This window comes from Microcaecilia unicolor, chromosome 7, assembly GCF_901765095.1.
Source record: "Microcaecilia unicolor chromosome 7, aMicUni1.1, whole genome shotgun sequence".
Taxonomy (NCBI): Eukaryota; Metazoa; Chordata; class Amphibia; order Gymnophiona; family Siphonopidae; genus Microcaecilia; species Microcaecilia unicolor.
Genome location: NC_044037.1, coordinates 53,449,296 through 53,476,309, shown reverse-complemented (window position 1 = coordinate 53,476,309; position 27,014 = coordinate 53,449,296). Strand labels below are relative to the sequence as shown.

Below are 27,014 nucleotides of genomic sequence, written 5' to 3'. Positions count from 1 at the left end.
GTCAGGGCCGGCCTTCTTTTTTCCATTATCGGCTGAGGACGGCCATCTCTTAACCACGCCCCCGTCCCACCTTTGGTACACTGCCAACATGCTCCCTTGAACTTTGCCCTGTGACAGAAAGCAGTTGACGCCGGCCCAAATCGGCTTTCGATTATACCGATTGGGCCGGCATTAGGAGAAGGCCGGCCATCTCCCGATTTGTGTCAGAAGATGGCTGCCCTCCTCCTTCGAAAATAAGCAGGATGGTGTCCATCCATTTGTCAATGACAGTACAGGAAAAATAATGGAACGTGCTTTAATGTGATCATATTTTTGAGAATTGGTAATAAGCTTAACTGACATATTTTGGACTATTTGTAGCCACTGGACATCAGAATGGCGAATGCCTTGTAGAAGTGCATTGCAGTAATCAATCTTACTGATGACAAAGGAATGTATTAGTACACAGAATACAGCATACGTAGTTTAAAAAAAACAAGAACGGATGATGGCAGAGATTTGAGGCCTGAAATTAAGATTCTGATCCAGAATAACCCCCAAAACTTTAATATTGGGTTGTAATGCAACAGTGAATCCAGAGATACTGATGGGGATTACAGGTGTAGGAAGAAGAATAGAACAGCTTGAGTTTTATCCGGATTTAATTATAAATTGTGTGACAGTAGCCAATGGGAAATTATGCCAGGATGTCATGAGTGGAATTATAGCCTAAGACGGTGAGTATCTGTAATATTTCTATTTATTTATTTATTTATTGCATTTGTATCCCACCTCTTTGCAGGCTCAAAGTGGCTTACAATTATCATCAAATTATTACAAAATATCATCAGCACATATATATGGCTCTTTGTTGCACTCTGCATGGGAGACAGGTTCGAGATTGGGTGTTTTGCCATACTGCTGTGTTAGTCCGATTGCAAAGATATGAAGAAAAACCATTTATGAGCTACATCAGTGATTCTTATTTCAGCCAATTAAGAAGAAGATCATGAACTATGAGATCGAATGCAGCTGTCAGATCGAGTGATAGCAGGAGCACTGCTTGATCGTGGGCCAAGTGATGATTTATGTATGTAATAATGCCCAGAAGAGCCATCTCCGTGCTTTCATGTAACCTAAAACCAGTTTGGTTAGCATGTAAATCAGTCTTTGCAGTTTTGTCTTTAGGTAGAATGATGTTCTTAAATAAGATGCAGGATGATATACACAAAAAAAAAAGTGGCACATTTCTTGGGCAGACTGGATGGACCGTGCAGGTCTTTTTCTGCCGTCATCTACTATGTTTACTATGTTATGATTCTTCTTCCTGCATACTATTTTCTGCTGCTGAGTATCTCCTGACTGCCTGTTTTATTGACAGCTGCTATTTTGTTTTTCTCATTATTTGACCTCTCACCGCCAAAAAGAATTTGAGTGAACTGAGCCCTGTGGATTTGTCTGCTAGTTCAAAACTGTAAGAATGTAGTTTCAGGAACAGACTAACACTATTTTGGGCCCTAGGCAAATATATATTGTTGGGCCTCCCTACCCTGGATGCCCATTCCCTAGCCACCCCCCCCCCCCCCCCCCCCATATTTTCACACACACACTCCTATATCATCTCTCCAAGAGCAGCAGAGTGCAGAGTCTAGTTGTGTGTGTAGTGGCAGTAATAGCTTGTGAGTGAGTATGGGGACTGAGCAAGCACATGCATTGAATGAAGTTACTTAATGGTTAGATCTGGAGAGCTACACACACACACCCCCACACACAAAACCCAGCAACAAGGGCCTTCAAGGTTGGGATAAACACTGGTCCATTATTTGTTAACCTGATATGGGCCGTATTAAGGCGCTAAACACCTGCATCAGGGGTCAATTAGGGGTATCAAAATGGATATTCAAAATTAGCAGGAGAAAAGGAAGGAGTATCTCAACTTTATCAAGCATAAACCCAACCTCCTCTGCCTCATAGCTCTGATGAACACCATCCTCAAGCAGTGGCGGTTAAAAAAAAAAAAAACAGTTCCAGGAGCCATTTCTGAAAATCCTACCCTGTTGTATTATCAGGGACCACAAACAGCACATTGAACTGGGATGAACGTTTAAACAAAGGACTGGCCAAAACATGTCCCTCCTGAAACTGGGTAACTTGGCAGCCCTACAGTGGAGTCAAGAGGCAAGTTAATTAGGCAAATCATTTTCACCCCACACTGCTTCTGGTACAAACTAGAGATACCAAGGATGGACTGCCCCAAGAGATTTACAGGTGATGTGAGGGTTTTTTTTTTTTACATGCTGTGTAATTAGGTGTGAGAGCATACAAGTAGGTGAGGAAAAGCCCTACAAGAAACCTGGTAATAAAGGAAGGGCCAGGCAACTTGGGGAGTCAGTGAATCCCTAAAACAGTCTTGCCCTTTAAGAAATGTGGATTGGGAGCATTCTAAGGGGATCTTGACCCTCTAGAAAACTAGGATTATTACCCCACCCCAGGGTTCACTGTGCATAAATCAGGGCCACAGAGGGGCAGAGTCAAGGACAGTCAAAGGAAAAGCCTCAGCCCAGTGAAGAGGAGAACCCAATCCCAAACACAGAGGGAGAACCTGAGGACATGGAGCTGGAGGAAGCTGAAAAACAAAGGAAGGTAAGGAATAGCCATGACTATAGAGGAAATCCCAGCAATGGAGATACGTTTTTGATTGTGCATTTGATTCCTCTGGTGTTCAGAAGTCAAGGACTTTGTGTATGATTGTCCACAAGGCAGCAGCAGGCAGGCCAGAGTCAGTTCAAATACTGTGAGGGAGGAGGCTGCCCCAGCCCTTATGGTTAGAGTGTAAAATGCCAGGACTGTGTTTTTGTTTAGTTTTTTGAACTGCTGATAAGTTTGGAGAAAAATTGATGGATGGTGCAAACTTGCTCAACTGGAACTGAGAAAGAGAAAGGAAGGAGAGGGGGAGCAAAGGCCGCAAACCCTAGTGGGGTCAGGTCAGTGGCCTCAGGACTTGCTAGATAGGAAGGATGCTCAAAGGAAAGACTGCCTGGACAAAATATTGCAAACATTAGCTGCTGAAGCTAAATATGTGTTTGGATATTAGGAGCGTGATCAACATGACACTTCCAAAAACACCAGCGAGGTGAGCGGTAAAAAGTGATTCTTTACTAATAAAAAAGACTCAATACGGAGCTGTGTTTCGGCGAACAATGCCTGCCTCAGGAGTCTGTATATTGTATAAGCCGAATCACTGAAGCTACATTAGATTGTAAGCTCTTTGAGCAGGGACTGTCCTTCTATGTTAAATTGTACAGCGCTGCGTAACCCTAGTAGCGCTTTAGAAATGTTAAATAGTAGTAGTAGTAGTAGTACATGGACATGAAAACCAAATCAAGCCTTTATAAAGACTAGTGATAGGTGAGTATGCCGAGCACTGAGCAGAAATAATCAATGAAACTGAAGGAAAAAACAAACACAAACTTTTCCTCCCGTAGCGGATCCAGTTTATCCACTTTTGTGGTTTTTCCTTTTTTGGATATTAGGAGCCCTAAAGCACTAGGAGTGGCTCAATAGAGCTGTTTTGGAAGATATTGCTACCAGAGAGAAACCTGGTGAGAGGGACTTAATCGGCGCCAGAAGTGTCTGGTCTGTGACAATGTAGTCATTTATAATGACAGAAGAAATGTCAATAACACCTCCCCTCAATTCCCAGATCCCCCCTCCCAATTTGGCTATCCAGCTTATTTTCGAAGGAGAAGGGCGGCCATCTTCCGACACAAATCGGGAGATGGGCGCCCTTCTCCTAATGGCAGCCAAATCGGCATAATCGAAAGTTGATTTTGGCTGGCCTCAACTGCTTGCTGTAGCAGGGCCATCCAAAGTTCAAGGGGGCGTGTTGGCAGTGTACCGAAGGCGGGACGGGGGCGTGGTTAAGAGATGGCCGTCCTCAGCCGATAATGGAAAAAAGAAGGCCGGCCCTGACGAGCATTTGCCTGACTTTACTTGGTCCCTTTTTGTTTACAACCAAGCCTTGAAAAGGTGCCCGAACTGACCAGATGACCACCGGAGGGAGTTGGGGATCACCTCCCCTTACTCCCCCAGTGGTCACCAACCCCCTCCCACCCAAAAAATATATTAAAAAACATTTTTTGCCAGCCTCAAATGTCATACCCAGCTCCATCACAGCACTATGCAGGTCCCTGGAGCAGTTTTTAGTGGGTACTGCAGTGCACTTCAGGCAGGCGGACCCAGGCCCATCCCCCCTACCTGTTACACTTGTGGTGGTAAATGGGAGCCCTCCAAAACCCATCCGAAACCCACTGTACCCACATCTAGGTGCCCCCGTTACCCTTTAAGGACTATGGTAGTGTTGCACAGTTGTGGGTAGTGGGTTTTGGGGGGCTCAGCACACAAGGTAAGGGAGCTATGCATCTGGGATCAATTTATGAAGTCCACTGCAGTGCCCCCTAGGGTGCCTGGTTGGTGTCCTGGCATGTGAGGGGACCAGTGCACTACAAATGCTGGCTTCTCCCATGACCAAACGGCTTGGATTTGGCCGGTTTTGAGATGGCCGTCCTTAGTTTCCATTATCGGCGAAAACTAATGGCAGCCATCTCTAAGTGCAGCCATCTCTAAGGTGGACCCTAATGTTGAGATTTGGCCATCCCCGACTGTATTATCGAAACAAAAGATGGCTGGCCATATTGTTTCGATAATACGGTCAGAGACGCCGCTTTATGGGGCCGTCCTTAGAGATGGCCGCCCTTATAGATGTTCGATTATGCTCCTCCATGCCTCCCAGCCAGTGAGAAGCTAGAAATAATGGAAAGAGTTTAATAACTAATTCCCCTGCAGAAGCATCAGTGAATCATGGCCTGTGTTGGGGTCAAGATTCATTGTATCTTTTAAGCACTATTAAGTATAGGAAGAAAGAGGTCACCATACCAGGAAGAACAGCACCATCAGTTTGGTGTTGATATTTCCCAGATAAGTTCCTTTTTATACATTTTAAGCAGATTTGCTTTGTTAAGAAACTGTAGATGACTACAAGGACTGATTTGGATTTTCTAATAAGAGCCCAATGTGTGATTATGGGTTGGTAAGTTGGTCCCTTTCACACATAGGGCCAGATTCTGAGCACATTTATAACAATTTAAAATAATTTTTTGAGATATTAGGAAAAGTATATAGCAAATACTGAGAAAAATCTTGACAATTTTCAGAAACTATTGATTTGGGTCAAGAATTTAATTTAATAATATAGCTCCATCATTTAGTTATTTTTAGGAAGAAATATCCCAATAAGTACAGAAAGGTATAAATGAGTAAAGAGCCAACTATCAGACCACGATCCACAAAAGAAGAAAGAGGGTTAGCAATGACTCTTTCTGAAGACATCTGGGATCAGAAAATTCTGGCCCTTCTAAAGAAAATAAAGCAAAGGAAAAGACAGAGGTAGACATAAACCAAGACAGCAATAACTGCAGAATTTATTATCATTCAGGAAGACAGAGCTTCCTTGCATTCATTTATACTAATATTCTGCCTTCAGGAAATCTAACATGTCCTTCCTTTTACTAAACTTTGAATATAATAACATTGTTTCCTGTATCAAAGTCAAGATACAGATATAGATTCACATGAAGATAATACAGAGTACATTAAGTAGCATCGATAATATTAGTGAAGAAGAGAAAGAACCCATTTAAGAAAGCCAATAGAGAACTGGCAAATAATTCAAAACTGTGCCTATTAAGTATTTATATGTTCTTTTTAATCTATAGTAGCGCTATAGAAATGATAAGTAGTAGTAGTAGTATAAAGCATATAGGGCTAGATTTACTAAAACATGCTAGTATGTGCTAACATAGTTAACGTGCATTACCATAAATATGTCCCATTGCATAAAATAGAACCTGTAGTTAATAACAGATGTTAGTACATGCTAGTACGTATCAATGCAGTAATGCACTTTAGTAAATTTAGCCCATGGTTTGTAACAGGCCAGAGAGGCCTATTTACTAAGCTGTCTTAGCTGTTAAGGTGGCAACTAATGTACACTAACAGTTAACAAAGGCTCCGTGCTAACAGTTAACGCTCGGCAATTTCCATGTTAACTATTAACATGGAAGAGGGAAGAAAATGAGTAAAAAAAAAACAGGCAGGAATTGTGTCTGACATTTAAAGTGAAGATACTAGCTTATTATATTATTATTATTTGTTACATTTGTATCCCACATTTCCCCACCTTTAGCAAGCTCAATGTGGCTTACATATAACTGTTAATGGCATTAGCGGTTACGGTTTGAACAAATACATAGTATGAGTGAATACAAAGTGATATTGTGGTATAATGAGGTATATGTATGTTAGAAAACAGTTGGGAGGAACTTAGAGAGGGAAAGGGGGAAGAAGAGTCAGGTAATGTCCGTTACGGTCTTTTGTTATATTGTGTCTTAAGTGACCAACATTTTTATGTTGGGTCAGTTTTACGCGTTTGAGTTTCCACATTGAGAAAAACATTTTCTTTATGGTGGATTTTACTTGGGTCTCTACTGATAGGTTACGGTCGATTGTTACTCCGAGAATTTTCAGGCTGTCTGAGACAGGGAGGGTGTATCCTGGGATGTTAATGTTTGTGGGTTTGTATGTATTGTATTGGGATGAGATGATGAGACAGTGTGTTTTTTCTGTATTGAGTTTTAGTTGGAATGCATTTGCCCATGAGTTCATGATGTTTAAGCTTAGTTTGATTTTGTTGGTGATTTCCGCCAGATCATGTTTGTATGGGATGTATAATGTAACGTCATCAGCGTAGATAAATAGGTTGAGGCCTTTGGTGGATAGGGTCTTGGCTAGTGGGGTCATCATGAGATTGAAGAGGATCGGTGATAGTGGTGAACCTTGCGGTACTCAGCAGCCTGGTTTCCACGGTGATGATATGTTTGTTTTTGATTTCACTTGATAAGTTCTTGTGGTTAGAAAGCCCTTAATCCAATTCAGAGTGGCATCACTGATTCCGAAGTATTCTAGGAGTCTTAGCAGTATGTTATGGTTGATCATGTCGAATGCACTTGACATATCAAATTGGAGGAGGAGAATGCTCTTGCCTATTGCTATTTCCTGCTTGAATTTGGTTAGGAGAGTGAGTAGTACTGTTTTGGTGCTGTGTAGGGGTCGAAATCCTGATTGTTAACACAGCAGATAATGTGGCACAATTGGAGCCACCTCAATAGGTGTAGCTAACAGAGTCACACTATCTGCAATGCAAAAAATGTGCAGAAAAGAACCATTCTCTTCATAAACCCCCAGATTCTATATATAGAGCCAAGATTTGGGCGTGTTCCCAAGATGGGAGTGCAACTTAATTGGTTAAGAAGCTGTTAACCATCAATAATTGGATGCTAACAACCAATTACTGACATTTATGGGCACCAATTAGGATTTGTGCACACATCTGGCTGCATGCTATTCTATAAATCTGGGCACCTAAATCCCCTAGCACACAACCTAAAAGGGGGCATGGCCATGAGAGGGGCATGGGCAGGTCAGGGGCATTCTAAAAGGTTCCACTCAGTGTTACAGAATAATGGGTCAGCACACCCGACTTGGCCACCAGGATTTACACCAGGTTTCAGGAGGCATAAGTATGGTGCCCAGAGAATCACTGCTAAAGGGTTGCTATAAATGGTAACGCTTAGTGCTGATCTTTTCTGGCCCCCATTTTTTTTTAGCTCCATTTATAGAATTGTATAGGAAGTTGGTGGTAACACCTCCTAACAGTAAATACAAAAGTTTTGTAGTTACCAGGACTCATTTTGGCAATTACCACACAGTAATCATGGTTTAGTAAATAGGCCTCAGAGTGTTTGCTACTTGTTGCTTTCAGTGTGCTTCTGACGTTTGAAAAATACTTCACTATGCTAATATGCAGGTGTATGTGTAAGAGTCAGATCAGTGACAAAATATGTTTCTATGACAGGGAAAAAATAGATGAAGTTCGGCATACAAGCAGAGAGAGAAATAAAATGAGAAAAAAATTGGAAATGTTGTGAAATTCACAATGAAATATACATTTCTCTATCAGTTTTGTTCATCACAGGTGAGATCTTCCACAGGAGTGCAGTTGCAAACCCCTCAGTAATCCTAACCTATCTCACAAAACATAATGAAAATAGGTGGGGGCAGAAGAAGGTTTATACAGAAATATGAGATAGTGGGCAAGCAGGACGATGCCAGTAGATTGATCATAGGACAGTAATGTGTGTAACCAGCCCTCAGAAGCAATCTATATCCTGTTCCCCTTTTGTCACCAATTCCCACCACCCTCTCATGCACATACATTTCATTTAAAATATTTTAAAAGCGGGCATAAAATAAAATAGTACACAATAAATGTGAAAGTAGATTGGCAAACATTTACTGTACTATCCCTTAGGACTAGATTCTATAAATGGCGCCAAGAAGTCATTGCCGAAAAATTTAAGCACTGAGCACTATTGTATAAAGGATCCGCACCCTTTACCGAATAGAGGCTAAGCGCATAAACGGCAATTATGCCTGCTGAAAGCAGGTGAAAATGCTGGGTGCCTAAGTCAGGTGCCGATTGGGTCTATTCTGTAACAATGCATGTAAATTCTGGGAATGCCCCCACCCCCGAACATCCCTGGCCATTCCCCTTTGAATTTACATGCTATAGGATTTATGTGCACATTTTTATGGAATACAATGCACGTAAATCCCAATTAAGGCCAATTAATGCCAGTAATTGGTAGTTAGCAGCCAATTATTGCTAATTGGCTCATTAATCAATTAATCTGTGTGCGCAAATTTAATTGTCATATATAGAATCCGAGGGTTAATGACTAATCTGTGTATTCTGCCATTATTTCACATCTACAATATTCTAATCACCTTGGAATGAAGAGATAATTACTATGCATGATTTTCAATTCGGTGCTACTATACATTTGGTTTTGCTTTTCTTTTCCAATGCTGTAAACAAAAAGCATAAGACACAACTGATCTTCACCACAAAGTTCCTTATTTAAGGAAGGTTTATGTTTAATATCTTATGTCTAATATTGATCTTTTTTTTATTGCTTAGGGTTCTTACTATTCTAAAGATTATCTGGTTAAGAGTTCATAAAGTAAGTACAAGAAACCAGCAAGTTCAACTGACAGAAAATGGAAAACAGTTTTGATGATGTATTCAGTCTCACAATACAAATAAGAGGAATATAGCAGATACTGCTAGCTTTTAATATCTGGTTTCTGTGTTACTTTCCAGGTACTTATTTTCTATGCTGACTACAAAATAAGGTGCATAACATTGCACATTTGAACATACAAAACACAACAATGCTATTAAAGCTAAAGGGAAGTTTGCAGAAGAACAAGGAGCAGTTTGTATTTTTGCTTATTTCTTAACCTTTTAGCAGAAAGCTCCTGTACTACTGATGGTGGTCTTTTGATGAGGTTACTCCATTTTAAATTGTCCCCCCCTTAAAAACAATAATATGGGTTAAGAAGCATAATTATAGAATTGCTTTTACATATTCAATTATCCACATTTCTATCAATGATATAGACTATGCTTAGTTTAAAAAAAAAATCAGTTTGTTAGACATGATGTCAGGAAAGGTCATGAGTAAAGAGTAACTTAGGAACCATCCCTGTAAATAAATGCATACATGTTTCTCTCCTTAAAGAAAATATTGACTTTGCAAACAATATAAGCAGTGCATTTCCCCTGTGTATTAATAAAAGAACATTTTTTGTGACAACTTATTTAAACCATGGAGGGTTTCCTAAACCTGCCCCAGGGACCTCACTGCCAGTCAGGTTTTCAGGATATCCACGACGAATATGTATGAGGTCAATTTCAATGCATGCAGCTTTCTCCCATGCGCATTTATTGTGAACACTCTGAAAACTTAAGAGGACGTAGGGGCGCTAGGACGGGTTTGACTTAAGCAATAGCAAACATTTAGCAAAACAGACTTCGGATTTGGAATCCCAGAAACGGGGTTTTCTGTGCGGATAAACATTAATATGAACAGATTGTGATTATACGAATACATGATGGTGATTCTCAGCAAAAGACAAGCAAACAAATCATGTCAGCTTCAGCAAAAAAAAAAAAAAAAAAAAAAAACGATCAAGGGCTGTTTGCCACTCACGTCGATCAGATGACGACTGAAAAGAAGCTGCGAGTTTTCTGTCTTTCAAAAGCTCTACCTTCTCCACCTCTCTGTTTAGAACATGTTTACCACTGTATTCCGACCCAGCAGGAGAGAGACATTGTCACAGACCAAGACCACGCAATTGTCAAAATCCCTGGTGGCTTTAGAGTGAACCACTCCAAGCCTAGAGCGATCCTCTCCATATAGATACGTATATTCATACATACATAGACACACACACACATGCAACCAACGGCGTTGCCGGGTCCCAAACTTTCCTTGACCTGAAGTTTGCAGTTTACACTGCAGAGACGGTGAAAAAGAGAATTAGGGAGCCCCGAGGCGCACCACAACCAAGGCGAGCTAGGAACAAGGAAGGCGGAAAGCGCCAGCCCCCCCCCCCCCCCCCACCACCCACATGGGAGCGAGCGAGTAACGGAGGAGGTGGGGGGGATACACTCACCCTAATCTGTCCGAAGAAGCCAGGTTTCCTCCGCACACCTCTCCTCCTCCGCACCCTCCTCCTACTTCCTAAAAGTCCCTACAAGCGCTTCAGAGGAGAGATGTGCCGAAACACGGAGCGCCGTGCGCCTGCCAGTGAGACCGGGCGAGGGTGGCGACCGCGAGCCAGGAAACGGTGAAGCCCCCCCTGTTCACAGGTGCAGGGCTAGGAGAGGGCGGCCAGGCGCCAAGCCAGAGAGCTCTGTCCGCGGCGAGCGTGGTGCTGAAATATAGCCCCCGCCCCCCTCAGCAACGTTTTTCTACCTCATCCCCCACCCCCCCTTGTAGCGTAAAAGCGTTGCTAGGGTGACGTGACGTCACTGGGTTAAGGTGGCCCGGGCCGGTGCACGGGCGCAGCGAGTGATGTCAATGAGGGAGGGAGGTAGAAAAGAATGATCGCCACGGCTTGATACGGAGGCGAGGAGTGAATGAATGCCGCTGCTGACTGACTTTAGGTTTATTTTGTCGTTCTCCTATCCCCACCTGCACATGCACTGAAAGGTGGAAACTGGAAAGGCAGGAGTGGAAACTCGCAGCTGCATAGGACACGTAAATGTAGGCGAGAAGAAGTTCGATCAGGGACCAGATACAAGCTTGATGATGAGTAATGTCGTGCTTTCCAACTCCAGGGGCTTTTCCAGAATTTGCGAGAAGCATCAGGCAGCAATCCTGTTCCACGCACGATCGGCTGGGCTTGCTCTTTTCCACCCACAATGTTTCTTTCGCATGCAATAACTAATAGAGATGACGCTCTCCGAAGGATTACCCTTCATACCACAGGGACGTGGGCGGTGATACACTGCGGTAGTCATTACGATTAAAGGGCTGCTGCGTGACTGTATAGTGTACATTCTTAAGCCACTCGGCACTTCCACCAAACATGTTTTAAAAGCAAAGTATTAAATCGAAGTCCTACTTTAATGCTAAACTCAAAAAGATAAAATTCACTTGTGGCATTACATATTTTAAAAAAATAAATATAGTAAAGGCTGTGTCACAGCTTGGACAAAATTGAATCCAGTATTAAAAGATGTGGCTTCTTGCAGAAGTTGAATAAATCTTATTTACAATTTTTCAGACAAGCCCTTTATCTCAAATGGAAATATCAGTTTCATCTTATGAACCTTAGTAGTATAACTTCCCTACCATTTGGGAAAGATAATTTACATATTTTAGACAAGTGGTCATGCCCACTTCCAGTCAAATCAACCAATCAGAATTGAGGATCTGCTCAAGCTACGCCCACTCCAACCAAGCCACTCCCACTCCCCACTACACCATTCTTGATGATGTCACCATGTGACATCATAGTCCCACCCATGCACCACCCTCTTTCATAATCCTGCCCCTAACCCATCTTATTTCCTTATCCCCATGCCAAACCTCATCCCTTTTGGTGACATCACAGGAAGACATCATAACTCTGCCCAGGCCAATGGTGGTGAGTGGATGCCCCGTGGCACTTCCTGCTTCACACTACTTGAATGGGTCGTATGATGGGAAGTGATGTCAATCATTTTCGACACAGCTACAGAGAAATAGGCATCAATGAGAATTTGTGTCTCATAGTGATTGTTACCAGAAACAGGGGTGGTGGGGTTAGAACATAAAAATATAAGAATAGCTATACTAGGTCAGACCAATGGTCCATCTAGCCCAGTATCCTGCTTCCAACAGTGGCCAATCCAGGTCACAAGAAACCCAATTAGTAGCAACATTCCATGCTACCAATCCTGGGCCAAGCAGTGGCTTCCTCCATGTCCATCTCAATTGTCCTCCCTGAGTGCCCCCCATTGTCCTTCTTGAGTGGCTGTTTTGCTCTTTCATGATCTAATGGTTCCATGGATTCACTCTTAGGCTTTCTGCTTCTGATGTATGTTTTTCATTAGACAGTGCTTATGTTGCTTCTTATTTTTGTCATTCAGATCCTTTTTCCATCCTTTGAAGTATATTCTTTTGGCTCTAATAGCCTCTTTGACTTCACCTTTTAACCATGCTGGCTGTTGTTTGCTCTTCTTTCCATCATTGCTAATACATGAAATACATCTGGTCTGGGCTTGCACGATGATATTTTTAAACAATGTCCTTGCCTGATTTAAAATGCTAACCTTTGCGTCCGATCCTTTTAGCTTCATTTTAACCATTTTCCTCAGTTTGTCATAGTCAGCCTTTTGAAAATTAAATGCTGGTACAGTAAATTTCCTTGGTGACTTTACTCTAGATACAGTGGGGGAAATAAGTATTTGATCCCTTGCTGATTTTGTAAGTTTGCCCACTGACAAAGACATGAGCAGCCCATAATTGAAGGGTAGGTTATTGGTAACAGTGAGAGATAGCACATCACAAATTAAATCCGGAAAATCACATTGTGGAAAGTATATGAATTTATTTGCATTCTGCAGAGGGAAATAAGTATTTGATCCCCCACCAACCAGTAAGAGATCTGGCCCCTACAGACCAGGTAGATGCTCCAAATCAACTCGTTACCTGCATGACAGACAGCTGTCGGCAATGGTCACCTGTATGAAAGACACCTGTCCACAGACTCAGTGAATCAGTCAGACTCTAACCTCTACAAAATGGCCAAGAGCAAGGAGCTGTCTAAGGATGTCAGGGACAAGATCATACACCTGCACAAGGCTGGAATGGGCTACAAAACCATCAGTAAGACGCTGGGCGAGAAGGAGACAACTGTTGGTGCCATAGTAAGAAAATGGAAGAAGTACAAAATGACTGTCAATCGACAAAGATCTGGGGCTCCACGCAAAATCTCACCTCGTGGGGTATCCTTGATCATGAGGAAGGTTAGAAATCAGCCTACAACTACAAGGGGGGAACTTGTCAATGATCTCAAGGCAGCTGGGACCACTGTCACCACGAAAACCATTGGTAACACATTACGACATAACGGATTGCAATCCTGCAGTGCCCGCAAGGTCCCCCTGCTCCGGAAGGCACATGTGACGGCCCGTCTGAAGTTTGCCAGTGAACACCTGGATGATGCCGAGAGTGATTGGGAGAAGGTGCTGTGGTCAGATGAGACAAAAATTGAGCTCTTTGGCATGAACTCAACTCGCCGTGTTTGGAGGAAGAGAAATGCTGCCTATGACCCAAAGAACACCGTCCCCACTGTCAAGCATGGAGGTGGAAATGTTATGTTTTGGGGGTGTTTCTCTGCTAAGGGCACAGGACTACTTCACCGCATCAATGGGAGAATGGATGGGGCCATGTACCGTACAATTCTGAGTGACAACCTCCTTCCCTCCGCCAGGGCCTTAAAAATGGGTCGTGGCTGGGTCTTCCAGCACGACAATGACCCAAAACATACAGCCAAGGCAACAAAGGAGTGGCTCAGGAAGAAGCACATTAGGGTCATGGAGTGGCCTAGCCAGTCACCAGACCTTAATCCCATTGAAAACTTATGGAGGGAGCTGAAGCTGCGAGTTGCCAAGCGACAGCCCAGAACTCTTAATGATTTAGAGATGATCTGCAAAGAGGAGTGGACCAAAATTCCTCCTGACATGTGTGCAAACCTCATCATCAACTACAGAAGACGTCTGACCGCTGTGCTTGCCAACAAGGGTTTTGCCACCAAGTATTAGGTCTTGTTTGCCAGAGGGATTAAATACTTATTTCCCTCTGCAGAATGCAAATAAATTCATATACTTTCCACAATGTGATTTTCCGGATTTAATTTGTGATGTGCTATCTCTCACTGTTACCAATAACCTACCCTTCAATTATGGGCTGCTCATGTCTTTGTCAGTGGGCAAACTTACAAAATCAGCAAGGGATCAAATACTTATTTCCCCCACTGTAGCTCATATTTGATCATGTTATGATCACTGTTTCCCACGAACCAACACTGTTATCTGTTGTATCATGCCCTGCATTCCACTAAGAACTAGATCTAAAATAGTTCCTCCTTTTGCCAGTTCTTAGACCAGTTGTTCCAAGAAGCGTTATTACATCTAGGAATTTTACCTCCCTAGTGGTCCCTGAGGTAACATCCAGTGAATATTGGGGTAATTTAAATCACCTTACACAAGGAATCTGTAGAATTCTAATCACACTAGAAAACAACAAATTCTACATAAATAATCTGTATCAGAAGGATCACCCTCAGAAAAAACACCTCAGTGAACACAAGGAGACACACCTATTCATAAGGCAATCCTTTAATATATAGGTGGCTCACAATAATCATCAGTCATAAAAAAACTCCGCTCATATATGGACCAAAACAGTCCTTATATAACAACTAGTAGAAAAGGCCCGTTTCAGACACAAATGAAACGGGCGCTAGCAAGGTTTTCCTCGGAGTGTGTATGTTTGAGAGAGTGTGTGTGTGAGAGAGTGACTGTGTGTGAGAGAGAGAGAGAGAGAGTGAATTTGCGAGTGTGTGTGCGTGACAGAGTGAGTGAGACTGTGTGCGAGTGTGTGTCTGTGAGAGAGAGTGTGTGTGCCTGGTGCCCCTCCCTCTCACCCAGTTCCAGTGTCCCCCCTTTCTCCGTGTTCCAGGGTCATTGTCCTTCCCTCCCTCCCTCCGTTCTTCCGAGTTCCAGGGTCGTTCCCCCCCCCCCCCCATTTTTGGGGTTTTTAAAGTTTTTGTACAGGTGGTGCATTCCTCCCCTCTCGTCCCCTCCTCCGAATTCCAGACCCCGTCCCCCCCCAGTTCCAGACCCCCCTCTGAGTTCCAGACTCCCCTCCCTCCGAATTCCAGACCCCCCTCCCTCCGAATTCCAGACCCCCCTCCGAGTTCCAGACCCCTCCCTCCCGCTCTCTGAGTTCCAGACTCCACCTCCCTGCCTCCCTCCCTCTCTCCGAGTTCCAGACCTCACCTCCCTGCCTTCCTCCCTCCGATATGCAGACCCCTCTCCCTCTGATTTACAGACCCCCTCGGAGTTCCTGACCCCTGGACCCCCTGCCGTGACCCTCTTAAGCCCCCCTTCCCGCCGCCAACCCTCGCATACCTGTGCTGGCGAGGGACCCCAACCCCCACCAGCCGAAGTCCTCTTCTCGGCTGCACAGCGTAGACTAATGATGTGATTAAGTTTGAATCAGTTTGTGTTCGTGAGTGACGTCAGCCTGGCTACGGAGCCTAGCTCAGGAGCCACGGACACAGGCAGCTACTTTAGAATGTTGATGGTGAGAATTATTATATAGGATAACACTTACTGATACAGGAATTGACTTGAAAATAATACACAGCACATTACTTATCTTGGTATAATCCAGAAATATCACTTCAATCCCCCACGTTACAAATACCCTGATGACCCAGTGGGTCTGGACCCTGTAAGCCCCCCCCCCCCGGCACTTTCGACCCACCCTCTGGAATCTTCCAACCCCCCCTATAAAAATGTGGTGGCATCCCCTCCCAACCCACCCCAGACTCCCCAACACCCACAGTGAGCCTCAAACCTCTCAGCAGCCCAGAGTAGTATATGTCCATAGCTTTTGTCAAATTTGACAAGTGCTATGCCCACTTCCGGTTTTCAGGAAATCAGAAGCAAGGACACACCCAGGCCATGCCCACTCCCCTTCCCCTTTTGATGACATCATTGCCAAATCACACCCAAGCCATGCCCACTCCCCGCCCACAGGGATGATGTCACTGGATATGACATATTGACCCCGCCCAAACCCAGCCCCTTTTGCATAACCACGCCCTTGTTCCGCCTTATTTGCATCCGGCTTAAGGGGAGGGGGTGTGGTGCAGAGGCTACAGAATGATACACAGAGAATGGCAAAGCAAACAGCTTTGCCTTTTGTCTTTAAAGCAAAGAGGAAAGCCTGTCCTCCTTACAAGCAGACAGACCTTTTTATTTTTTATTTTTTTTGAAGCATTCAGAAAAAAACATCCATTGCAATCTCTCTTGAAAAAGCAGGGAGGCTTTGTACAGCAGACTGCAAAAAAGACGATCTGGCTCAAAAATGTGTTCTTTTCTGTGTCCTTTTTTTGAAAAAAAAAATTCACACAAGCTCCAAGTGGGGGGAAGAGTTGGAAAAACAAAGAGAGATGCACTATGGGGAGGGGGCAAGGTGAGAGAGATACTGGCCTTGGGATGGGATGTGCAGGAGAATGGGGAGAAGCTGGCCATGGAATGGGAGGTGCAGGAGAATGGGGAGATGCTGGTCACAGGAGACAGGAACACAGGTGATGCTATACACAGGGGAAGGGATATGGGGACAAAGAGGATAGGTGCTGAATGTGGGGGAGAAGTAGGGACAGGGACAGAGGCAAGATGTTAGGACACTTAGGGGGGACACACAAGGAATAATGGTGGATATGGAGAGTGAAGAAATGACAAATGGACCAGAAACCCTGGAAACAGAGGATGCGTGGGACTCGGGGGTTGGGGAATAGCAGAAGATAGATGGGATACAAGGGTAGAGGAACAGAGCAGAAAATGGATGGGACTCGGGAGTGGGGAGGGAGAACAGAGCAGAAGATGACTGGGACATGGTGGTTTTGTTGGAGAAATGTTTTGAGAGGGGGGAGAAGAGCAGGAAATTATGGATGGGAGAAATGGAGAGGGATTTTGAGAGGATAGGGAAGACCTGGCAATTGGTAGGTATGAATGGGGCTGTATTAATGGGTTGGGAAAATGAGTGAAATGGGTAAGAGAAAGGGGAGGAAGTGTGGGGAAAGGTTGAGATGTAATGTATTGAAAAGGAATAGGAGACTTGGGAAGAAAAATGAAACGAAGGGGATGTCTCTGAAGGGGTTGAATGAACGTGGCTATGGGGTTAAAATAATGGTGAAAAAGAGGCAATAGGAGATGGGGTAGAGGGTAAGAGATAGAAGAATGGCCTGGAGGTAAGAGAAAGAAAGTGAGACAGGGATGGAGCTGGACTGGTGAGGGGCTAAGAAGCAGTAGAGGGTAGGTGAGGGTTCAGAGGGTGACCACTGAGGATGGAAATGGAGGACTAGGGAGTGGGTGAAAGATGGGGGGGGATAGGAAACTAGGGAAGAAGAGGGACATGGGGCAATGGGAGTACTGGAAAGGGAATGAGAGGGAGATGGGAATTGCTGGTAGGTAGATGAGAGATGAAAAGGAGTAGACTAAGAAGTCCTGCTGATAGAGTCTGGCTTTCATGGGTGGGGTTGGGTGATGATACGTTGAAACCTTCTGCTCAGTGTGCTGCTGCGGCTAAGAAAGCAAATATAATGTTAGGTATTATTAGGAAAGGAATGGAAAACAAAAATGAGGATGTTATAATGCCTTTGTATCGCACCATGGTGCGACCGCACCTCGACTATTGTGTTCAATTCTGGTTGCCGTATCTCAAAAAAGATACAGTGGAATTAGAAAAGGTGCAGAGAATGGCGACGAAAATGATAAAGGGGATGAGACAACTTCCCTATGAGGAAAGGCTACAGCGGCTAGGGCTCTTTAGCTTGGAGAAAAGGTGGCTGAGGGGAGATATGATAGAGGTGTATAAAATAATGAGTGGAGTTGAATGGGTAGATGTGAAGCGTCTGTTCACGCTTTCCAAAAATACTAGGACTAGGGGGCATGTGATGAAGCTACAATGTAGTAAATTTAAAACGAATCGGAGAAATGTTTTCTTCACTCAACGTGTAATTAAACTCTGGAATTCATTGCCAGGGAATGTGGTAAAGGCGGTTAGCATAGCGGAGTTTAAAAAAGGTTTGGACGGCTTCCTAAAGGAAAAGTCCATAGACTGTTATTAAATGGACTTGGGGGAAATCCACTATTTCTGGAATAAGCAGTATAAAATGTTTTGTACTTTTTTGGGATCTTGCCAGGTATTTGTAATCTGGATTGGCCACTGTTGGAAACAGGATGCTGGGCTTGATGGACCTTTGGTCTTTCCGAGTATGGCAATACTTATTTACTTATGAGGTGATAATCACAATCTGAATATTTTTTGTGTAGAGTGTTGTAAGAGGGATAGCTCCATTGTTGAGGAACATGGAGTTTGTGATACAGAACTGGAGGTGCAGAGTTTATTTTGAGATTCTGTCCAGTCCTGTAGAGAATCCAGGCTTCACGCCACCCAGAAGAATTTATTGAGTGATGCTATCAATTATAATGGTGGTTTTACCTGGTAACTGAAACTAGCTGGAGGGAGAGGGTGGCCTATTTTGCTAATTTAAAAATGAGGATGGAGAGGTGATGAGGGTGTGTTGTGGAGGGCATGATGTACATTTGCCACCCTCCATACTTAGATTGCACACCTGTTGCCACCCCAAATATTTCTGTCTGGAGACCCACTGCTTCTGCAGCTGGAGAAAGTTGCTCATCAACCACCTTGCTCTCCTTGGTTTGAAAACACTCTGCTCAACCCTTTCTCTGCAGCTTGGAAGGGTTGCTAATGAGGCACACACTTCCTGCCTTGCAAGGGTTTATGACTACAATTTCCAGAAGACTGTTTCCATTCAGCTTTCCTAATACTATTTCCTACTCTGCCCCCAAGGGCTTCCTTTCCACAGCTGGAAACATCTTCTCACAGCAAAGAACAGTGAGGTTTCTATTTATGGGAAGTTCCTGGTTCAGATTTTACCCTTTTCCTGGGAGACAGTGATCCATGCTATGTTTTCTGTTAGCTCAGCCTTCGTTCTTTTGTCCCCCATGGACCTTGACAGGCATAGCATGTCACATTAGATAGAATAGAACAGAAGAAGCAAACAGAGGTATAGAATGTGTAACCCATCAGGTCCAGTGACCAGGACTACAAGAAGGTATGATGAGGAGAGTGGAATGAAGGAGCTGGATTGCAAGGTAAGGGCAGTAACAGCAGTCCATGGAGCAAAACACCTGCACAGTCTGCTGGCTGAGTTCCATGATCTATCCCAAGAAGATGGCCAACACAGAAATTAGAAAGGAACGCACCTTAACAGAGGCAAGAAAACAATGCAGAAGAACACATAGTATAGAGCAGTGGTTCTCAACCCTGTCTTCCGGGAACAGTCAGCCAGATGGGTTTTCAGGATATCAAAATATGCAAGACATAGATTTGCATACTAAGGAAACAGTGCATGTAGTTCTATCTCATGGGTGGGCAACCATGGTCCTTGAGGGCCACAACCCTATTGGGTTTTCAAGATTTCCACAATGAATATGCATGAATTTGATTTGCATGTACTGCTTGTGTTGTAAGCAAATCAATCTGATGTATATTCATTGTGTAAATCTTGAAAACCCAACAGGATTTTGGATCTTGAGGACCGTGGCTATCCACCTCCGATGTCTCTCATGCATATACCCGAATTATAGCTACGTCTTGCAAGGTTCCGCGTTAGGAGTTACGGATCAAGAAAGGGATCTGGGTGTCGTCGTCGATGATACGCTGAAACCTTCTGCTCAGTGTGCTGCTGCGGCTAGGAAAGCGAATAGAATGTTGGGTGTTATTAGGAAGGGTATGGAGTCCAGGTGTGCGGATGTTATAATGCCGTTGTATCGCTCCATGGTGCGACCGCACCTGGAGTATTGTGTTCAGTACTGGTCTCCGTATCTCAAAAAAGATATAGTAGAATTGGAAAAGGTACAGCGAAGGGCGACGAAAATGATAGTGGGGATGGGACGACTTTCCTATGAAGAGAGGCTGAGAAGGCTAGGGCTTTTCAGCTTGGAGAAGAGACGGCTGAGGGGAGATATGATAGAAGTGTATAAAATAATGAGTGGAATGGATCGGGTGGATGTGAAGCGACTGTTCACGCTATCCAAAAATACTAGGACTAGAGGGCATGAGTTGAAGCTACAGTGTGGTAAATTTAAAACGAATCGGAGAAAATTTTTCTTCACCCAACGTGTAATTAGACTCTGGAATTCATTGCCGGAGAACGTGGTACGGGCGGTTAGCTTGACGGAGTTTAAAAAGGGGTTAGATAGATTCCTAAAGGACAAGTCCATAGACCGCTATTAAATGGACTTGGAAAAATTCCGCATTTTTAGGTATAACTTGTCTGGAATGTTTTTACGTTTGGGGAGCGTGCCAGGTGCCCTTGACCTGGATTGGCCACTGTCGGTGACAGGATGCTGGGCTAGATGGACCTTTGGTCTTTCCCAGTATGGCACTACTTATGTACTTATGTACTTATGTACTTATACATTGTGGATATCCTGAAAACTCAGCTGGCTGGGCTGAGAACTGGGTTGAGAACCACTGGTACAGCAAATGATGAAACACAGCAGGAAAACATTAACCCATTCACCGAGGAGTCTTTTTACTAAGGCACGCTAGAAAGTGTCCGGCATTGCAATTAGCGTGTGGGTTTGCCGTGCACTTTGGCCACTTTCTAGTGCAGCTGAAAAATGGCTGTGGGTGGCCTTTTTTATGGCAATGTGCTAATTTCCCCATTAGCACAAGGCCATTACTGCTGAGAGCCTTTACCACCACATATTTAGGTGGTGGTAAGGGCTCCCACGATACTCCTGCACTAACTGGGTAGCAAACGGTAATGTGCCCACACTACATGATTAACCCAGGTATGCCTACTCTCCCGCAGACACACATCTCCCATAGCAAAAAAATATATATTTTTTTTACCGTAGGAGAAGCACGCATTGCTGCCCAAACTATCATGGGACACCTCAGCATGTCCCATGGTAGTGCCCTTTTACCACACTGTAGGCCCACATTAAGCATACCGTACCTTTGTAAAAGGGTCGCTAAGTACTGTGCATAGGGTACAGTCTCATGAGAACCTTGGAGAATATCCATAAGATAGAAACAAGATGTTCTTGCCCCTGTGCCTATCATAGGCTAGCCTTTGCTGGACGGCTCTTCCATGTAATGAAGGTCCTGTGAAAATGGGGACAATTAAACATGGACCCTTTAGGGAAATCCAGATTTTCAAAATGGCCCTTTGGCCTGTGCCCTGAGCATGTGAAATTCCTCATTGCTTCACTGGGTGCTGCTGCTTTCACCACTATGATTAATCTGTTCATTACATCAGTAGTGGCATTATAAATAAATGTCAGATTTGACAAAGGGAAAACTGCAGAGTTTTTAATGTCTTATAAATTGCAATAAACTGTGTGTTTTCCTCTACTCACATCAAGTCAATCATTCCGAACTGTTGCATTACTCTGTCCTTCACCTACAGATTTAAAAATCAATTTCCTACCAAATTGCAGGTAAACACCAGATGCTAGAAAACATTTATAGCTTTCTTTTTTTATTAAACCCAGTCTTCAATTTCACAGAATTACAGGTGTAGAGGAAAAATGAATAAAAACAACATATAATCATCATGGTGAACTAATAAGCTTCTCATAAAGCTGTAAACCTCTGATTTTCGGATTTCCGTTTCTCTGTGAATCAGCTGCCTTTGCAGTCCCTAATGGATTAAGTTTCAAGAAAAACACCACTGATATTAGCTGCTGCTGCTGTGTTAACATAATATGAACATTGTGTTTTTCACGTACCGTATAGGGAGAGAGAGGGGGTGGGGGGGGGGGGGGGGGGGGGGAGAGAGATTTGTTCTGTTCCAGAAATAAAAGGAGAAGGCGGGATGAAGGGGATAGTTATCAGCAAATGGAAAGGTCAAACAGATTGAACATACACAAAATGGCCTGCTTTATCCATTATCTAATCATCTGTATGAGTTTCTAGAAAACAGTACATAACAAGAGATGGTAAGTGACAAACAAGTCACTCTAGTAAATGTAGAGGGACATTTTTGAAAGGAAGTCCAAATCAGAATGTCCCAAATGGACATCCCTATCACATGTATTTTCAAACAGGGACGTCCATGCCCTGAAAAGTCCAGCATGAATATCCAGATGTCCAAATTTTGAATGGGCAAAACCAAAGGAATGGATGTCTGTATAGCAGCATTCTTAGAAAATGGCCACACAGATAACCAAGCAGAACGGAGGCTCAGCCTAGTGGTTAGTGCAGTGGCCGATAAACCAAGGGACCCATGTTTAATGCCCACTTTAACTCTTTGTTTTTGTAATTGTGAACAGAAAAGGACCTGCTGTACCTGAATGTACACCACGTCAATAGCCTCCAGGTGTGCAGTTGTCTTACATATTTAAGTACAACAGGTATTTTTCTGTTTCTGGAGGGCTCACGATTAAAAAAAAAAAAAGAGAGCTTGAATTTGAACCAGGGTACCTTAGTTTACAGCTCACTGCATTAACCACTAGGCTACTCCTCAGAACTGCTTTATGTTCTATTAAGAATGCTCATAGTACCTGAAAATGTCATACAGATTGGTATCCCCTTACAATTTCAGTTTCGGGGGAGAGGGAAGAGACAGCAACCACTGGGGGATTAAGGAGGTGTCATGCTTGAATCCCTCCAGTGGACAACTGCTCAATCAGAGCAACTTTCTTTAACCTGGACATTCCTGAAACAGGTTAAAACAAGGATGTCCTTTTTTAGACACGGTCATTTCTTCCCCTTTGGTAATCGCTGCTGGACATGGACATCCAAGATTTCAGGCTGTCCCTAATGCCCAAAACACGCTCAGAACATGCCCTCTTGCTATTTTGACGTACTGCAGTGTTGGACGTCCCTATTCTGCCGGCCTTTTGAGACATCCATATGCTTTGAAAATGAGCACCAAAGCAACATAAGAACATTTTCCTGCTTATTTTCAAACGAGAAGGCCGGCCATCTTCCGACACAAATCAGGAGATGGCCGGCCATCTCCTAAACCCGGCCAAATTTTAGCCGGCTTCAACTGCTTTCCGTCGCGGAGCTGGCCAAACTTCAAGGGGGCGTGTCGGCAGGGAAACACAAACTCTAGCTCATTCACAATAGCTCAAGTACTATATGAGTATTTTTTGATTAAGAGAAAAGCCCTCAGAAACCTTTGACACTCGATCTTAGGTTTTGAACACTGTTACTAGGTTAGTAACATTGTATACGGTGTTCGGTTTCTATCATGGGGCAAAAACTCTTACTTTTAAAGCACTCCACTGGTGATGTGCTTTGTCAAAAAAAGCTTAGAATATCTCAAAAGAGTTTAAGTTAAAATCAAAAAAGCACTTAGCTTCAATGGTCAAGCGTTAAGGACACAGAAGGTAGTTTTTTTGACGGGACCTCCGTTTCACTCTCAAACGGCTTCGTCAGGAACTATACTGTGTGCTGGTACACTTCCACTGTTTTAGACTCAGAACGTTTAATTGCCAAGTTGGGTATATATGCTAATCTCAACATTTTTAAATGTTTCAGACATACCCATCGACTTGCTCTCATGTTATTATCATCCAGAAAGAAGAGATAAGAGTTCTCAGTTTTGGAACAGTATACGTCAGTGATTTCTGAATAACTTCTGAGCTGCCATAATGTGTTTGAGTCTTTCCCACATCTCATGTAATGCTTGACACATTCATTTGATTCGCTTCCTGTTTCATCATCAGATTCATCTCTTCCTTTGGAATGAGCTTCATATCTGATATTGCATCCTTGAAGTCAGCTTTCCATCCTCTGTAGCTCTCAGCATGGTCACTGAACTGAGTAAGCTTGTTTGCTAGTATGTGTTGAGGCATGGGCGAATACATAGTGTTTGGTTCACTAAGCAAGATCTTCAGAGGTAATGTGGCTAAGCTGGTTCTCCCAGCCATCCTGTTTTGAAGTTGCTTCAAGAGCCTTGACTTGTGCCTCAATGGCAGCTGCTGGGCGCTGTAATACTCCATAGCAAAATCTAATTCAGGGTGGTTTTTTTTGCATATTTATTTTATATTTTGTTACATTTGTACCCCGTGCTTTCCCACTCATGGCAGGCTCAATGTGGCTTACATGAGGCAATGGAGGGTTAAGTGACTTGCCCAGAGTCACAAGGAGCTGCCTGTGCCTGAAGTGGTAATTGAACTCAGTTCCTCAGGACCAAAGTCCACCACCCTAACCACTAGGCCACATATAACATAGTAAATGACAACAGATAAAGACCTGTATGGTCCATCCAGTCTGCCCAACAAGATAAACTCATTTTACATGGTATATGATACTTTATATGTATACCCGAGTTTGATTTGTCCTTGCCTTTCTCAGGGCACAGAGCATAGAAGTCTGCTCAGCACTGTTCTTGTACTAAGTTCTGAAGCTAACGTCGAAGCCCCTTAAAATTTACACTCCAGCCCATCCCTATCTATTCAGTCACGATCAGGGCATAGACCGTAGAAGTCTGACCAGCTCCCATTTTGTTTCCCAAATACCGGCGTTGCCACCCAATCTCCGCTAAGATTCTGTGGAACCATTCCTTCTAAACAGGATTCATTTGTGTTCATCCTACGCATGTTTGAATTCCATTACCGTTTTCATCTCCACCACCTCCCATGGGAGGGCATTCCACATATCCACCACCCTCTCCATGAAAAAATACTTTATTTATTTATTTGTTACAATTGTATCCCACATTTTCCCACCTATTTGTAGGCTCAATGTGGCTTACATAGTACCGGAGAGGCGTTTGCAGACTCCGGTGTGAACAAATACAAAGTGATGTTGAGGTAAGATAAAGTTCATGTGGCACAGCCACAGTAGGGAATTGTACAACGGAAGAGTTGTGTTATGTCCATTATGTACTTTAGTTTTGTTGTGTTTCAGAGATCAAGCATTTATGATGGATTGGTAGGGTATGCCTTTTTAAACAGGTTAGTTTTTAGTTTTTTCCGGAAGTTTAGGTGGTCATACATGGTTTTCAAGGCTTTTTGGTAATGCAGAACACACTAGTAACCTTAGAACTCAGAAAAGAAAGGCACCGTTAGTAGCCCACTGGATCAGTCAGGGGCATACATTGGAGGATTTAAAATGCTTAGTGTTAGTACAAGTTGCCCCCCCCCACCCCCACGAAAAGAGGCAGTGATGTCAGTGCCCAATTATTTACTATTGAACAACACTTTATTTTTACATGGGGTACGGTAGCCCCAAGGGGACTTAACCTTCAGGTAGAATGGATATAGTGGTTGGAAATGACCCAGGGGCGGGTCCGTTCAGGTATTTAAATTCCGTAAGAGCACAAGACAATCAGCAACGTTCAGGGGCGGTGCCTGGGACACCCTGCTTAGACAGCAGTCTCGAAGGTAAGCAGCCATAAAATAAAGCACTAATAGAATTAAACATGATATGTTTATGGGTTTTTGTAACTGTGATATTTGAGGGTTTAGATATGGTTTGATCAATGTTGTAGGTTGCGATAAAAAGTTCCTCCTGATGAAGGATCACCGAAATGCAGTCTTGCATTGAGGAACGGGAATAATTAAACTCATGCTGAATAGCTGAGTTTTGGTGGGTCTCACAGAGCATCTCCTCCAGTCAAGCTGAACTGCCAAGCACGGATATAAGCTGGAGTTACATCCATTCAAGCTGATCTGGTTTTGAACAACAGTCATCTAAAGGTTTTTTGAACTTGAATAACCGTGAAGGCTTGAAATTTTACGTATTCATCTTCTCCTCACCACTAGTGAAGAAACTTAGCGGGAGTAATTTCCCTTTATGATTTTGGACTTTGAACTGTTATGATCTCTGAATTTGATCACTGTTTAGTGAAGCAGATTGATTCTTTACAAGTTCTAGTCAATGTGTACTTAGTAACTAAGGGTGTTTGGGGTTGATTGATTAATTAGGCAGTATGGGGTTGTGTGTTTGAGTGGAAGCAAGACAGAAGAAAGGGAGCTCTGGAAACCTAATGTGGGTTTGTTGTTATTATATGTACATGTATTAGTAAATTAAAAATACGGTTTAGGAAAATATTGGAGTAGAGTTATGCTTAATTTACGGTTTCGTACTCTGATTTGAAGCATTATTCCCCTTTGTTAATAGGTTGTTATTAAATTTTAACTGCCAGACCCTCAACCATTCTTCTAAGGTTCGGAGATCCCTTCTCATTGTTTCTATTCCCTCCAGGGTATCCACTTTATTGGCTATTTTGTGTCATCTGCAAAAAGGCACACCTTTCCTTCTAACCCTTCAGCAATATCTCCCACAAATATATTAAACAGAATAGGCCCCAGCACCGACCCCCTGAGGAACTCCACTGCTCACCTTCCTTTCCTCCGAGGGGATTCCATTTACTACCACTCTCTGCCACCTGTCAGTCAACCAGTTTCCTATCCAGTTCACCACTTTATATCCACTTTATATAGTAGCAGCAGCAGCGGCAGTTTTCACAGTAGCAGAATCAGTAGCAAACTCAGAGGCAGCATAAGCAGCTTCTGTTTTGAGTTTCTCTAGCTTAAGGGCTGCTTCTTGCTGGATATAGAGAGCATGCATTTTAGCAGCTTCTGTGCCCACTTGCAATCTAGTAGCACTTGAACTTGTGGTAGACTGGCTTGAGTGGCCTGTCTTGTATGAGCTTGAAGACCTTGATGTATGCCTAGAAGCACTACAGTGTTGTGATGTATTGTCCTTCATAAGCTCCTTTTCAACTTA

The 27,014-nt window shown here is 43.4% G+C and overlaps 1 protein-coding gene across 1 annotated transcript in view; it reads right to left on the bottom strand.

The window, feature by feature from the left end:
• The window catches only part of TENT5D (terminal nucleotidyltransferase 5D), a 44,482-nt gene extending 33,791 nt beyond the window's left edge, over positions 1 to 10,691 (bottom strand). The window contains exon 1 of the mRNA XM_030209486.1: positions 10,618 to 10,691. The gene's annotated coding sequence lies outside the window, so the exon portion shown is untranslated. The remainder of the gene's footprint in view (positions 1 to 10,617) is intronic.
• Between the last annotated feature and the right edge of the window lie 16,323 nt (positions 10,692 to 27,014).